This window comes from Ictidomys tridecemlineatus, chromosome 1, assembly GCF_052094955.1.
Source record: "Ictidomys tridecemlineatus isolate mIctTri1 chromosome 1, mIctTri1.hap1, whole genome shotgun sequence".
Classification (NCBI taxonomy): domain Eukaryota; kingdom Metazoa; phylum Chordata; class Mammalia; order Rodentia; family Sciuridae; genus Ictidomys; species Ictidomys tridecemlineatus.
The window spans coordinates 192,177,841-192,190,623 of record NC_135477.1 but is presented as its reverse complement, the minus strand read 5'-3'; the positions used below and the strand labels follow the sequence as shown (position 1 = coordinate 192,190,623).

Here is a 12,783-nt window from a genome sequence, read left to right as displayed (position 1 = left end):
GGAGCAGATAGAGGGTGGAGGAAGGAAGTGGCTCACACAGTAACACTGCATTTCAATACTGCTTCATCATTGGGATCCCGTTCACATTTTGATAGTAATTAAAGTGTATCCAGATTCAGGGTGATCTTGTTAATTATGTTTTGACAGTACTGTTAACACCATTCATTCATCTTTCAAGAGCTGGTTCTCAAATATCTACTCTGAGCCTGGTGTTTCTCTGGAGTACAGTGGTTACTTAGACAAAAATTTCTGTATTCATGAAGCTTATATGTTGGGGGAGATGGGGAACTGATGGGTTATAAGAAGGATAAATAAGTTAAACCTATTATTAGTTATGAATTCAACGCCCCAAACTTGAGAGATGGATGCTAGATTGTGAGGGCTTTCCATTGTTAGCTAGGATGGACAAATAAGCTTGACTGAAAGAGTGATATTTATAAAAAGATGAAAAGGAAAAAAAATGAACAAATCACAGGGCATTCTGGGGAAGCATTTCAGATAAAACAGCAGAAACAAAGATTATGATTTGGGATTTTTGGAATACTATGAAAGACAATGAGTTTGGAGCCCAATAACATAATATTGGAAGGGATGAAGTCAGGAAGTAAAAGGTGAGTAGGGAGATCATTCAGAACTAGAATTCCTGTCTTGTTCCTGACTTGACATGTTTAGAATTGTCTCAACTTGTATTGATTGGCATGTCTTCACTTGATTTGACCTAGCTTGACTTTAATTTCCTTGACTTAATTTTGCTCCTGAAGGTAATTCCAAGGATTTGGTCTTTACTCTTGAGTGAGAGGGGATTTTAGGTTTTTGAACAGAAAAAGTGACATGATCTGAATCACAGTAATATAGAATCACTCTGTGTACCTTGTAAGAGGAAGATCTGAAAGGAATAGACTGGGATGTTACATTAGAGGTGATAATAAGTGATACTCTGGATATATTTTAAAGGAAGGACCAAAAGGACTCAGAGATGAATCAGATATGTGATGTGAAAAAAGGAGAAGAATGGCTTCAAGATTCTTGTTTGAAGAATTTGAAGTTACAGAATTGCCACATTCCTGGGTAGAAAAGGCTGTGGAGTTGTAGATCAAGAGAGAGGATCTCAAATGATTAGGAATTTGTTTCTGAAAATGTTAAATTTGAGCTGCACGTTGAACACTCAAGAGGAATTTGGGAAGTATGAGTGTGGAGTTCTTGGGAGATGATCCCAGCCGGAGAGTTGTATTTAGAATCATCTGCATGTAGATGGTATGTAAAGTCATGGCGACTCACAGAATTTCTAACATAACTGTCAAGAGAGATAAGGGAAGATAATGGTGGGAGTGGAAGGAAAAGGATAGAAAAATTAGAAGCAAAGGAGCCTGAGAAGAAATGACTGTGATGCACTAGAAGCCAAGTGAGGGTATTGAATGTGTTGGCATGACCTAGGTCAAATGCCTTTACCAGGACATGAGAGATAAAGACTGAGAATCCACTCTTGGTTTTAGCAATATCAGGGTCACCAGAGATCTTTTCATGCAGTTTTGTTGGAAAGGGGGAAATACTGATTGGTGGGAGGTCAAAACATGCAAAAGTAAAGAAACACTGATAAGAGATAAGGGATTCATTATAAAAAGAAATTTAGAATTGTAATTGAGGGGATAATTGAAATGGAGTTGTGTCTTTATTTTTAGTAAAATGAGATAAATATGAGGACATTTCATATTACTGATAATAGAGAACAAATAGGTAAAATGTTCTTATAATAGAAGGGTAAGAATTTCTGGAATATTTAGTTGATAGATATTTGTCAAATTGAGTGATTGGTCTTGAGGGATGCTGTTTGATCACAGTAATAATTTTTGCTAAATATAGGATCATGGGTACCACTATGTAGATAAGTGTTCTGGGAGGTCTTTGGGAAATTCCTTTCTTTTTAGAATTTCCTATTCTAAAAAGCTTCCTCTTTTCTCCTGAAGCAGGAAACAAGATGACTGGTTTTATTTGCTAGTGACTCCAGAGCTTCCCAACTACACTATGATTCACTAACTACTTTTTAAATATTTTCCAATAATTATTAACCCTGTAAATAATTACCATGTAGACATGATGTGTGATGCCAAGGAATTTAAATGCATCATAATTTCATGAAGTATTCATTAGAAAACTCATCCCTGGGTTCCATCTCAGACATACTGAAATATCTCTAGGTAGTGGAGCTAAGAATTTAAACTGTTAGCAAGCTTTCCTGGTAATTCTAATGCACGCCAATTTTGGAGCAAAACTACCCTTTTGATCTTTTGATTGCTTCAATTAAAAATGCCATATTTTCTTTTATCCCCTTCTGAGTTACCATTTCTTTAGAACACTTTTGTCTGTATTTAGTAAAACACGCACACACACAAACACACACACACACACACACACACACACACGAATACACTTGAATATTTAACACTGATGTAGATATTTTTTTAATCAGAGTCTTTCCTGATAACATTCAGGAACTGAAGAAAAAAATTGTTTCCAGAGTTATGAACACAAGTATACTTAAGGGACTTTTAAAATCTACATACTAGGTAAACACTATAAACGTGAAGTATCTGATAAGTTAAATTTTATGTCACATTTTAATCAGGGAATCAGCAGTTTATACACTGTCTCCAGTGAAACTGGTTTATTATCCTAGAGATTTAAAACTTGAAAAGAGGCTTTGTCTCATGCTGCTATGTATGCCAAGTCCTTAGCAAAACTCAACTGAATATTTCTACATATTTTAAACTCAACCTCTAAATACAATTAATATATTTTTGAATATCACTATAGAGAATTTAGGAAACAATCAAAAACCAAAGCCAAATCCAATATTAAACTATTTTATTCCTCCAACACAAATCCTAAAATGTGTTGAATACAGGTATTGTCTTTTATTATTATTTCCTCTGCATGTTTTAGTAATCTTGGCAAAAGTGAGAGTTTATATAGTGCATATTGAGATTGTTAGAAATTAATAAATCTATTAAAATAGAATTAAGCCAGATACAGCATAGAAAATATCTACAAAATAGAGATGATTCTCACCAATATATTCTGTGTCAAATAATATGATATATATTTGGGGTTATAACCCTGAATATGGGTGGAAGAAATGTAGAGAAGGGAACATGGAAGATAGTTATAATGAGTGATTTTAACTGAATCTGTTTTTCTTTGTCATTGAATAATTTTGTTTTTTAATCAGGGTGAAGTAAAAAAAGTATTCAATTTTGAATTCATTTTGAGGTTATTAGTATTCTGGGCAATTCTCCTAGATAATTTTATTCTTCAGTGCCGTAACTTCTATTTTCTGATTTTAAGTAACCCGTATATTCTTCAGAAAAGGAATTATTATTACTTTAGAGCAGGCTTGCTTGGCCTCTGAGAGTAATGCTATATAAATTTAAATGCCTAACAGAAATGAGATCAGGTAAAAATGATCCAAATTGTTCCTATTTACTTAATAATTTCTTTATGAAATGATCTTGTTTGTATTATGATTCCTAAAATATGTTTCCCAATTACTTTAAGCAATTAGTGGTTTAGTGTTCTGCAGTCTTAATAGATCTGTCCCTGCTCTTTCATTTGTCTGTAGACATAAACACCTTTCTGCTAGTTGTAGTGGGATTTGACATTATAGCACCAGCAGGCAATTTCTTGGACAAATTACTATTTGGGCCACTAAAGTGGGGGAAGGGAAGAATGTTTATTGCACTATTGAACTGGCTCATGCATCTATGGCCGAAGATTGCACTGGAGGACGCTGTGCTGGGAACCATTCCAACAAGAGCTGAACACCTTCTGTTTGGAGTGACTTGTCTCTGCATTGAGAACACATGTTAACATTCAGAGAGAGAGAACAGAGTCTATTTTATAAGAGCAGAGGGAAAATTTAGCTACACATGTTGGCAAGTTCAATATTTCCATGACAATGTCTATATGAAATATTATTTCATGTTAAAATCATTTTGATATCACTTTATTATGCTAAACACTTTTTCTATACATGAATTGAGTAATAGGATTTTATTTCACATGTCATGTTTAAGTGCATCAGCTTTCTTTTAATGTTTTATTCATGATCAGTTTCCCACTCCAATTCACCAATGTTAACATGTGTAATTTTTAAGCAAATTATTTAGCCATATTTTTCTATAGGAAGTTGAGATTAAATTCATGCATTTCTATGGGAGTTGAAGAAAGATCTATGGAATTAAGCATATTCTTTTAACCAAAGGCTATGACTAGGTAAGAATCTAAGATTCTGACAAATGTCTTACACACTTATTCAAAGATCCTGATTCCCAGAATTTATAGCATATTCTTGTTTCTTTCTGAAGAATATAAAAGTAAAGAAGTCCAGGTACATCTACTTTTTCCTTAGGTAAAGATGACTTTAAAGTAAAACCCTTTCCCCCCAGAGGATGCATGTAGGAATGGGAAAAAAAAAACTAGATATAGGAGATGGTAATTTCTCTTCAGCCTGATTTATATTTCCAGAGATAGCTTTCCAGTGAAACCTCTCACTGAATCCAGGTCCCATCTCTTACGTAGACTACTAGATATCATTAGCTCTGAAAATATCTTTCAGACCTGGTCAGCAATTAAAGAGTGCAGTTAGAGCATGACTCTTTGTAAAATGGATCATAAAATGTGTCCATCTGGGCTCATAAGTTGTAGCTATGGTGTTATGCTGCTATTTTGAGGACAATGTCTCAGAGCATCTGTTTCAACATTGCCTTGAGTGAAGCACCCCGTGATATCACACTTCTCACCAACTCCTCAGTAACTTTCCATTTTGTTTTAAGGCAGATTGCAGGTTCCTGAACATTCTTGCTGCTCAGTATAAGTCCTAGTGTTTTTGTAGGTACCCTCACAGAGCACAGAGTTTTTAGGCTAAATCCATCCTAGCAGCCTCAAAATTCAAGCATAGGGCAGTAAACTCAAGATTTCTCTTCATAACTCAAAGTCTTCAGACCTACATGTATCTTCAGTTCTTACATCTGCTTTGAATACTTCAGAGCATCTCAGAGTAGATATGTCAATTAAACACCTAGGATACCCCAAAATATCATGGTTCATTGCTTATGGTCAAGCTGAATATTGACTACTCAGTTTCTAACCCATTCTACTCTATAAGATTTATGTGAAAAAAAATGTTCCTTCATGACAAAGTAAAGTTCAACAGAGACAAATTCAAATTGATACATTTAAGGTCAAGTGCCCATCTAAGCAAATATTACAGAAAAATTTGAAAGTAAAAAAAAAAATCTGAGTGTGTGGTTTCATGTGAAATGAAAAGAGCAACATGATACACCAGGAGTATTTAATTCAATTTCTAAAGTTTTTCATATTATTCACCAAAGGAATATTAAATCATTTTTTAAACAAATCTTATTTTAGAGTTAAAAACCAAGTTATATAAAGTGGTTAAAATTCAAATGAGATGATGAATAAATACATGGTCAGATTAGTTCTATGATCAATATAATAGTTCATATCAAAGACATGAGTATGAAATCAAGCTGTGGAGGAAAAAGGTATGAATGCCTCCATGTTAACCCCTGGAATCTTCATTAGTCATAGACCACTGTAAGTGTTACAGCCATTATTGTCTATCCCATTTAATGTGGTTAGAAATGAGACAGAATCCAGAAAGCAAACAAAGCAGATTTCATCAAGAATGCAAACAAAACAGATTTGTTGAAGTCACTGAGCTCACACTCTTAAAAGCATATATATATATATATACACACACATACATGCATACATATGATTTACTATAAATGCTTAAACATAAATATTCTTAAAAGCATGCTGCACACACGGATGTCAATCCAAAAAAGAAGGAAAAAGAAGAAGAAGGAGGAGGAGGAGGAGGAGGAGGAGGAGAAAAAATAATATTAATGTAGGCTGATGTTGTCTCCCTCTTTAATACTCTTCGTCTGCATTTTCCCATTTTCTCATCTATATTTTTCCTCAATGGTCTGCAATCAACACTCCATATGGTGGACTAGTTGTTTTTAAGAGCTCTTTGCAGTTAAGATCACTTCCTATTAGGAGCCTGTCATAAAGGTGAACTTCTCCAATACCTAGACACCTAAGCATTGCAACATTTCCTGGGTAACACCATTAGACATTCTCTGACCACGCAGCTTCATTGTGCAGAAGGCATAGAACTGCTTAATACATTTCTCTTCAATCATATTTCACATGAGCTCTAGAATTTGGAAACTGTGTAAGAGCTCTCATTGACTTTGGTGCTTTCCTCCCTGGGAGTTGGCCATGGGGCTTGAGAAGATAAATAGTCCCTGTGTTTTACGAGGATACATGCCCTGCTTGACACTCAGAGCTCTGTAGTAATGCCTTGGCAGTGCAAATCTACAGATTTCTTCCTAGCCTTAGAAAGCCAGAAAAGAAGAGCTAGCCTCAGATTAAATTATGCAAATTTTCAGGCATATATACCATAGCTGTTGAGGATTTAGAATGCTAGAATGAAGTATAAAGGATAAAATGCTTTTTATTGCTGGAGCTCATCCAAGAATACAAACTATCTTTCCTAGGAGTTTTAGTTCAGCATATTTCAACCTTCCCCTCAGCCCTCACCAAAGTGCCCTAGGAATAATATACTGTGTCTTGAATGGAAATGTTCTAAGTCCCATGATTGTCAAATGAAACCAATACTTTACCCCTCCCAGTTGTCAGATTGTATATGGATAGATTATTTGGATGTAGAGTAATTTGTGTAATTTAACATAAAGCCACACAAGTAACTTCTCTAGAAATACACATACACACACACACACACACACACACACACACACCTGGTGAAAATTGGTGCTTTTGAAATCCACCTGTCAATTATTTTTGTTAAAGATCTATGTTCTTTAATTTTATCAGACTTCACCTGGAGGAAGAACTGTTGTTGACATTGACAAGTTATGAATAGAGATTCTGTGCCTCTCCCAGTCTCCTTTTCTACAAAGAAGATATATCTATATATGCAGCATCTATATTTGAAGACTGTTACAGCTCATGTACATGTGTGCACATTTTTTTTCCTCTGAGACTGAAGGAGACATTATCTAGAAATATATTAACTGCATATTTCAAATATAATTTCAATAAGAGACAAGACAAACTGATCTTATGTCATTCCTAATTATATTAGTATGTAAACAGTATGGGGTCTTATCTCTAGGCTATCAATTCACGTGACATAATTAGTTTTGTGGTAGTTATTAAATATTTTGCAGGAAGATTAAAAGATATGGTAGACATGGACGCAATTTATGAATTTTTACCCATCTAAATCATGTGACCACAAAATCAACACATCAATTCAAACAAATCACCTTTTCTTGTTGTTTGTTTTGTAGTGTTAAGGATTGAACAAAGAGCTTCACCTGGACTGGATTAATGCTCTGCCACTCGGTTAGCCCCACAGCACACCACCTTTAAATTCTGAGCATGCTGCTAATTTGAACATTAATAAGATGTTTACCAAAATTCATTATTAGAAATGTGTTTTAGGAACATGTTTTGATATGGTCTTAGAGCTCATGAAGACACTGAAACATAGATGATTATTTCTATGGAGGTTCTAACAAAATCTGTCTACACACAGCAAAATGCTGCTGAAGAGAATATTCATTATATCCCTATATAATGTAATAATTGCCCTTCCTGTTTAATTCAAATACTTTATGAACACTAAGAAAATGGACTTTCTTATCATATTCTTTCTTATCTTATTTTAACGTTCTTAACTTTCTATTTGTGTCCTGACTTCAGAACCTTTAAATTAAGCTCAGTCACTGCAAGTACCCTGGTTCTTATGGTTACCATATCTTATTGATATATTTTTATTTTTATCTATATTTATTTACTTTATCCTTTTAACCTACTTTCCATGTCACCTCAACCCCTTTCAAAGAAGGAATGATTTGGACAATTAGTATATACTTTCATATGTCTTATGGGCTCTTTCAAATTCTATTTCCAATTTACCTTTCTAGGTTGTCTTCAGGCATCAGCAATAAGTACGATGTGTGGTTTTCACAGTACAGCATGCACTCCCATCCGTCACCAGTTTCAACAGCTTCTTTCCCTAAATGCCATTCCTTCATGTTTCAATTTATCTACATGGAAAATTCTTATTCACCACCCAAAATTTCACACTAAATCTTATATGGGGCCTCCCACCATCATCTGAAGTGTCCACTCTCCAACAAGACACCGTCACAATCTGAGCATACATCTATACATCTATTACAAAACCTGTCATGTTGTCTTATAAATACTTGCCCTCTGCTGCTGCTACTTCTCCCCCCCCCGTTTTTTAAAGAATACTAACCCCATGTGCTCACTTCTGCAGCACATATACTAAAATTGGAACAATATAGAGAAAATTAGCATGCCCCTGCACAAGGATGGCATGCAAATTTGTGAAGTGATCCATATTGTGGAAAGATAAAACAATGTTAGCCCCATAAGCCTGGAAACTATTAATTTACTTGGCTACTGTAATAAAATACCACTGGGTGGTTTATGCAACAGAAATTTATTTTCTCATAATTCTGAAGGCTAAGAGTCAGATCAAGATGTTGGCAGGGTTGGTTTCTTCTGAAATCTCTTTCCTGAGCTTGTAGATGGCTGTCTTATCCCAGTGACTATGTGCAGTCTTCCTCTGTGTGTGTCTGTGTACAGATCTCCTCTTCTTAGAAGTACAACAGTCATAGAAGATAAGAGTCCACCTTAATGACCTCATTCCAACCTGATTCCCCCATTGAAGACCCTATCTCTAATACAGTCTCATTCTACAGTCCTGGGGTTTCATACTTCAACATGAGAATTTTAGGACAACTCAGCCCATAATAGAGACCATGATGAATTTATCTTTCTAGCCCAATTCTTGACTCAAATACTGTCAGACAATAGAAACAACAAATATTTTTTTAATAAATGCTATATTAATGAAAGTATAATTTTTACCATTTATAATATGGTATTTTAAGAGATTTTCCTCAGTAACTTATTAAAAACACTGTCATGTTTTTTGTACTTTTCAAAATAGCATTAATGTTTTTCACCAGCTTATTCATTAAAGAGCTTAGTTCTCCAAGTTAAGAACTTTTATAGCAATTTTGTTATGCTGCCACCAAGTGACACTTACATGAAACTGTTGCCACACGTTCTGTAGAGATTTTGCTTATGTGGATGGTGAACCTCTTAAAAACCCACAGAGACTAATAATTTTGGTGTTTCTACATTTTTTAAAAAGTAATTGCCTTATTAAAACAAGAATTTATACAAATCTTCAAGAAATATTGACAGCTAATTATATATAGAAAATATTTTTTAAAAATAAGACAATTTTCATAGTTCTCTGATAAAATGCTGACATTTAGATGTCAAAAATAAACCATAATTTATATTCGACTTTAATCATGACTAAAAGTCTCTCACATATCCATTCAGAGAAATATCCTCTGGTTTGTGTAAATTTTGTTGGTTAAATCAGCTCACACAGAGGAAAAAGCTGCTTTTCTAATGGGGAGAAATGGATGACATTTCTCCTTAATTTGGAGTTGGAATAGAGCAGGGATTCCTGTTGCAGAAATAAATAAATGAGGAAAGTTAAGTGAAAGCTATGCCAAGTTAGTATTTCTAAATGGCTCTTTCTATTCATTCACTCACCCATCCATTTGTGCTTTCAGTCAATGAACCCAGCTTTCAATTAGGTCTTCCCTGACTGCCAATCTAAAAATCATTCCTCCTACTTCAATTATTCCCTATCAATAACATGACAAAAGGCATTACTCTGGATTCATCTGGTTTAATTAATTTCTACTTATTTACAATATGGGCTTCCCCCTTTAGAAGACAACACTGTGAACTTTTGATTCCTGATCAGATCCTTATCAACTACAAGAGTGCTGACTCTACTAGAGTTTATTAATAAATACTAATAAAATGAGCCAATAGAATTTATTTTAATTAAAATTTAACAGGAGCTTGTATGCAACTGTTCCTGGTGATATTTCTCCATGAGAAGAGCTTTTTTTAACAAGGAGAAGGCAAGAGCTATGGGCTCCATCTATTTTATTACACATAAAACATGCCATCCTCACCCATATTTCTTTTTTTTTTTTAAGAGAGAGTGAGAGAGGAGAGAGGGAGAGAGAGAGAATTTTTAATATTTATTTTTTAGTTGACGGACACAACATCTTTGTTGGTATGTGGTGCTGAGGATCGAACCTGGGCTGCACGCATGCCAGGCGAGCGCGCTACCACTTGAGACACATCCCCAGCCCTTCACCCATATTTCTTATCTTCTTTCTGACACCTCTCTTATTTTAATATATTTCATCAATTTGAAATGTAAATTTTTTCACATTTTAACATTTCTGAAGTTGGGATGTACCTTTCAACCAATGGAAAACCATCACCACACTGTTAGACATGTAGTTGCATGGATATACATATATGTATGTCCTTGACTGCACTTGTGCTAACTTGATGGAAATAGTTGCTGGAATAACAGAATGATTTCATTTTCTTGAGGTTTCAGTTAAAGACAACTTGAGGACTATTTAAGGAGGGATATAATTTCTGATACTGTAATCTATAAGCTTTCTGCTGAACCGTCTGATAAGATCAAAGATCCACCAGCAGCAAAATTACAAAATGAATGGGAGTTGCTTGTAAGAAAAATCTCAGAAACAAAAGGAAAGCCCAATTTTTGGTAATTCCCCCTTTGATGCTCTTACAGCATGAAGATTTATATGGTACTGAGAAACAAGCACTTCCAGCAATTCTGAGCTAAAATACAATTAGTTGTTCTCTGAACATAAAAATTTTGTGAAGAGTTTAATTTCTTAGCTTCTATTTTCATTTTCACATAAATGTAATAAACCCATGTCAAAATAAATCAAGAGTCATATTTTGGATAAATGCATAATTAATATGTAAAATAATAAGAAATAATTTGTCATAAATTAAGTGGCAATGTGCTTTCTTCCTGGTCACATTTAAAAATAGGATACATCTAAAAATTGATATCCACTTAGTGTCAGCGAAATATCATGGAGTTCCAATCAAATGTCAAACACTGTGCTAGGCATTGAAAACACAAGAGTGAATGACAAGTACAGATCCTTCTCGCATTAAGACATCTTGACCTCACCAATCACACTCTCCATCTGCACTAGGCTAGCAGTAGAAAAAGTAGCCATGTAAGGCATTAACTGAAGTTGTCCAGTCAGCCATACTAAATAATCCTGGGACTGCAAATTGGTGCAACCATTATGGAAAACAGTATGGAGATGCCTCAAAAACATGGAATGAAACCACCATTTGACCCATTTATCCCACTCCTAGGTTTATACCCAAAGGACTTAAAATCAGCACACTACAGTGACGTAGCCGTATCAACATATTTATTTATTTATTTATTTATTTTTAATTTTTTTATTGGTTGTTCAAAACATTACAAAGCTCTTGACATATCATATTTCATACATTAGATTCAAGTGGGTTATGAACTCCCATTTTTACCCTAAATACAGATTGCAGAATCACATCAGTTACACATCCACATTTTTACATAATGCCATATTAGTGTCTGTTGTATTCTGCTACCTTTCCTATCCTCTACTATCCCCCCTTCCCTCCCCTCCCATCTTCTCTCTCTACCCCATCTACTGTAATTCAATTCTCTCCTTGTTTTTTTTTTCCCATTCCCCTCACAACCTCTTATATGTAATTTTGTATAACATTGAAGGTCTCCTTCCATTTCCATGCAATTTCCCTTCTCTCTCCCTTTCCCTCCCACCTCATGTCTCTGTTTAATGTTAATCATTTCCTCCTGCTCTTCCTCCCTGCCATGTTATTAGTTGCTCTCATTATATCAAAGAAGACATTTGGCATTTGTTCTTTAGGGATTGGCTAGCTTCACTTAGCATAATCTGCTCTAGTGCCATCCATTTCCCTGCAAATTCCATGATTTTGTCATTTTTTTAGTGCTGCCTAATACTCCATTGTGTATAAATGCCACATTTTTTTTAATCCATTCATCTATTGAAGGGCATCTGGGTTGGTTCCACAGTCTAGCTATTGTGAACTGTGCTACTATGAACATCGATGTGGCAGTATCCCTGTAATACACTCTTTTAAGGTCTTCAGGAAATAGTCAGAGAAGGGGAATAGCTGGGTCAAATGGTGGTTCCATTCCCAGCTTTCCCAGGAATCTCCATACTGCTTTCCAAATTGGCCACACCAATTTGCAGTCCCACCAGCAATGTACAAGAGTACCCTTTTCCCCACATCCTCGCCAGCACTTGTTGTTTGACTTCATAATGGCTGCCAATCTTACTGGAGTGAGATGGTATCTTAGGGTGGTTTTGATTTGCATTTCTCTGACTGCTAGAGATGGTGAGCACTTTTTAATGTACTTGTTGATTGATTGTATGTCCTCCTCTGAGAAGTGTCTGTTCAGGTCCTTGGCCCATTTGTTGATTGGGTTATTTGTTATCTTATTTAATTTTTTGAGTTCTTTGTATACTCTGGATATTAGGGCTCTATCTGAAGTGTGAGGAGTAAAAATTTGTTCCCATGATGTAGGCTCCCTATTTATCTCTCTTATTGTTTCTCTTGCTGAGAAATAAACTTTTTAGTTTAAGTAAGTCCCATTTGTTGATTCTTGTTATTAACTCTTGTGCTATGGGTGTCCTATTAAGGAATTTGGAGCCCGACCCCACA

The 12,783-nt window shown here is 35.0% G+C and overlaps 1 protein-coding gene and 1 non-coding gene across 2 annotated transcripts in view; both read left to right on the top strand.

Moving 5' to 3' along the window:
* LOC144364864 (membrane-associated guanylate kinase, WW and PDZ domain-containing protein 2-like) overlaps nt 1–12,783 on the top strand; it is a 396,247-nt gene that overhangs the window by 130,187 nt on the left and 253,277 nt on the right. The window lies entirely within an intron of this gene.
* On the top strand, nt 8,383–8,488 carry LOC144367667 (U6 spliceosomal RNA). The gene has a single exon (XR_013427203.1). It is a non-coding gene; the product is annotated as a U6 spliceosomal RNA (small nuclear RNA).